Consider the following 4,828-nt stretch of genomic DNA (forward strand, 5'->3'; position numbering starts at 1 on the left):
GGAGTTGATAAAAGGGAAGGCAGATTGGGGGGAAGGGGTATTCAGAATGCATGCTGTGTTGTGGCGGGGGGAGGGGAGAGATGGAAAGAAAATTTGGAACTCAAAATCTTGTGGAAGTGAATGTTGAAAACTAAAAATAAATAAATTAATTTAAAAAATAAAATCAGCACACATAGTGAACAAAAAAAAGATTATACATGCACTAAAATGAAACTGTTAGTAAAGAAGCTATAGGAACCTTTCAAAAATGTATATTATGACCAAGTAGGGCTTATAACAAGAAATATTGAGAAAACTAAAAACGTAATAGAACATATTAATAACAAAGAAAAATAAAAATCAGATGACTATATCAATAAATGCAGGAAAAGCTTTTGACAAAAAATGCAACCCATCTCTATTTAAAATAATAAAAAGCATAGGAATAAATGGACCTTTCTTTTACTGGTAAATAACATCTATCTAAAACCAATATCCAGTATTATGTATAATACAGATAAAATAGAAGACTTTCCACTAAGAACAAAGTATATGAAATATGTCCATTAACACTACTGTTAACATATTTTTAACAGTGCTGGATATGTTGGATATAACAGTAAGACAAGGGAGAAAACTATGGGAATTAAGAGAGGAAAAAGGAAACAAAGTTATCACATTTGTAAATGATATGACAGTCATTTAAAAAAACCCTAAGGAGTCTACTAGAAATTAATTTGAATAATAATAATTTCCTCAAAAGATCAGGATATAAATTAATTCAAATAAATCATCATCCTTTCTACATATTACAAATAAAACCCAGAAGCAAATGCTGAAGATAAATTCCATTCTAAATCTCTGCAGAATAGATAAAATATTTGTGAATCCACCTACCAGGACATACATGTGAACCACATGAATGCAACTAAAATACATTTAACAGAAATAAAGACAGACCAAAGTAAACAGATATTAATTGCTCACAGTTAGACCCTAACAATATAATAAAAATGACAATATGACCTAGTTTAATATACTTATTCAGCATCATATCAATCAAACTGCCAAAGAATCACATTTAAAAAGTCTAACAAAATACATCTGTAGGAATAAAAGGTCAAAATTTGCAAGGAAAATAAAGAAAACAGTTGGAAAGAAAGGGGGTCTAGAAGGACTAGATTTCAAACTATACTACAAATCAACAAACATCAAAACTATTTGGTACTGGCTAAAAAATAGAAATTTTCATCACTGAGACAGTTTAGGTATACACTATACAGAAGCAAACAGACACATTAACATAGTTTTTGACTGCCAGGAATCTTGCTAGGAAAAATGGAAAGCAGCCTGGCAAAAATTAAGGTTAGAACAGATCTCACACCATATTCCACAATAAACTCCAAATAGACAAATGAGCTATCTATAAAAGCTCACATCATAAAAATTTAAGGAAGCAAGAAGAAGAATATATTTCATAGCTATGATTAGGGGAAGAGTTCATGACCAGATAAAAAATAGAATCATAAAAAATAAAATGATTAATTTTGATTAAAGGTTTTTTTTCAATTTTCAAACAAAATCAAAGCAGTTAAAACGAGAAGATAAACAGTTACCTTGAGAAAAAAAATCATTCAGCAAATTTCTCTGATTGAAGTTTAATATTCCAGATGTATAAATAACTGATTAAAATATCTAACAGGCATTTCACAATAATCAAAATATAAGAGCAAACAGTTCTCAAAGGAAGAAATCCAAGCCATCGAAAGTCATTGAAAAATGTTCCAAATCATTAATAGTAGAGAAATGAACATTAAAGCAATGCTGAGGTTCCACTTCACACAAATCAGACTAGAAAAGATGACCAAAAAAAAAAAGAAAGAGAAGAAAAAGACAATTGTTAGAAGGGATATGTGAAAATATGCATACTATGGGTGAAGCTGTAAATTAGTCCAGCTATTCTGGAAAGCAATTTGAAACTGTTCCTAAAGCATCATTAAATTATACATACCTATTGACCCAGTAAAACTCCCCCTAGGTCTGTACCCCAAAGAGATCAAAGAAAGAAGAAAAAGGCTCATGTGTACAAAAATATTTATAGCAGCTCTTTCTGTTTTAACAAAGAACTGGAAATTTAAAGGAATGTTCATTAATGGGAAAAGACAAACCAATTATAATTTATGAATGTAATGGAATATAATTATGCAGTAAGAAATGGCAGGAGGGATGGAGGGAAATACCTGTGAAGATGATGAATTATTGCATTGTGAAATAAGCAGAAGCAGAACAATTTACATAATAACACCATAAGGGAAAAAAAAAACTTTGAAAGATTTAAGAACTCTAATCAATGAAATGAGCAAACACAACTACAGAGGACTGAACAAAGCAGGCTACCCAGCTTCTAAGAGGGATCAAGATGCAGAAAGAGATACATTTTGGGACATAGCAGATACAAGGATTGTGTTTTCCTTTATTTATTTGAGGTTGGAGATTGTTTTTCCTTTTTTTGTGGGGAAGAGGAGAAGCATGTTAGCAATGGTATTGTGAAGAAGAAGGAGGAGGAGGAGGAGGAAAAGCAGAAGGAAGAGGAGGAGAAGAAGAAGGACTACATGGTTACTGAAGCTTTTTAATGCATAGAGGAAAACAGAAGGAAGTTCAGAAGAGAACATAGAGAAATGTCAGCTTTCAAAATAAAACTGAATTTATAATATATATGTATGTATATATTAAAGTGAACTGTTCATAGTAGATTCATTATTTTATCTGTAATCTTCTCTACTTAATATATGGAAATTTTGGGGATTTTTGGTGTTTTTAAATTTAAAAGAAAAAAGTTTAAAAAAAAGGAATGATGAATTTGGAAACTTGAGGAATTCAGAGAAATATGAAAAGTCCTATATAAACTTATACAGAGAGACATATGCAGAACCAGGAGCACAATATAAATGATGTCCATAAAAATATAAGCAAAAACAACACTGTTTTTGGCAGTCGAACTTTGATTAGATGGAATGACTGACTGCTCTTGGTCTTGGATGATAGATGGTAAAACATTTCCCTCTTCTCAATAGAAATATAGGGGACTGTGGATACATAATGCTGCACACACTGTCATTTATGGTCTCTGTGTTTACTTGATTTTACTCAATTGTTTTTCTTATGCCACAAGGGAGAATTCAATGGGTATGGTAAATGTATTAGTAAATGATTTCTAAAAAGAAGACTTTAATCAAACAAAAAAAATCAAAGAATCAATATAAATTAAACTTTAGAAAGGGTAGTTAGGTGGTGCAGTGGATAGAGTGCTGGGCCTAGAGTCAGGAAGACTCATCTTCTTGAGTTCAAATCTGGCCTCATACACTTACTGACTGTTTGATGATCCTGGGCAAATCACTTAACCCTGTTTGCCTCAGTTTCCTCATCTGTAAAATGAGCTGGAGAAGGAAATGGCAAACTACTCCAGTATCTTTGCCAAGAAAACTCCAAGTGGGGTCATGAAGAGTCAGACATCATTATAACAACCACTACCACCAACACCACCACATTTTTTTAAGTTGAGAAACAATATGGTACAGTGGAAAGTATGCTGGATTTGGAGTAAGAGAATCTGGGTTGAAATCTAAGCTCTTCAATTTACCACCTATGTGGCTTTCAGCAAATCACTTAAATGCTATGAGACTCAGTTTCCTTATCTATAAATGGGAGGGGGTGGACTAGATTATCTTTAAAGTTTCTTTCAGCCCTAAAACACATGATACATTATATAAATACGTTAGTGTGTGTGTGTGTGTGTGTATACACATATAATTGGGGAGTATGGAGAAGTTTCTCATAATATGCCATGTCTGATTCGCTAGTGCTGTCAGCTGAGTAAGGGAGTATTAAGGAGCCTGCTTTAGGTCTCCTGCTTTCTACCGGCCAGTATTTTTTGGCTGTATGAGGTGAAGCAAGAGATGTACAGCTCTGTGGCTGAATCTTAGACACAACCACAATAAGATTATCTTTAAAAGATTTTGTTCTATAAAATATCAGAGGGTTGGTCAATTTCAAGCTTTAGCTTTGTTTAAAAATTCATTTAAATATGCCCTAGTGTTAAGTAAGGGCTTCTTTAAGCAATGATCATCTATTTTAAGAGGGACTTGGTGGGCAGGTTGAAAAAGAACTGACAACTCTGGTCATCAAGTCAAAGGACCACATACTACTACCACTTACTAGTTGGGGGAATCTGAACAAGCTATTTTATTTTCTTCATCTATAAAATGGGGATAAATTTCTTGTATTACCTACCTTGAAAGGTAGTTGCCAGGAAAGTGCTTTTTAAAGCTTAAAGTATTAAATGCAAGTTTTTGTTATTTTTTAATAGAATGGTGTCTGAAACTGTCCTCTCTGCCTCCACTGAAGCTATTTCAACCTAAACTGAACTTCTTTCAGCTTCATGGGAAATGGAAAGAAATAAGGAAGGAAGAAAATAAGCATCTACTGGGTACCAGGCATTATGCTAATGCTTTACAAATATTATCTCATTTGATCTTTGCAACCATCTTGCAAGGTTGGTACTATTATCATCCCTATTTTACAGCAGAAGAAACTGAAGAGGCATACAGGCATTAAGTGACTTGCCCAAGGTCACTTAGGGGGAAAGGAGAGGAGGGAGGAAAGGAACAAAAGAGAGGAAAGAAAGAACCAGAAAATATATACATTCAGAAACATGCAAGTTGAATTAAACCTTCCAAAATATCCAGGACCCCCCTCTCTCTCCTTCCCTCCTCCTCTTCCTCTTCCTCTTCCTCCTCCTTCTCCTCTTTCTTCTTCTTCTTCTTCTTCTTCTTCTTCTTCTTCTTCTTCT

The sequence above is a fragment of the Vombatus ursinus genome, unplaced genomic scaffold (genome assembly GCF_900497805.2).
Source record: "Vombatus ursinus unplaced genomic scaffold, bare-nosed wombat genome assembly UNPS02014798.1, whole genome shotgun sequence".
In the NCBI taxonomy this organism is placed as follows: Eukaryota; Metazoa; Chordata; class Mammalia; order Diprotodontia; family Vombatidae; genus Vombatus; species Vombatus ursinus.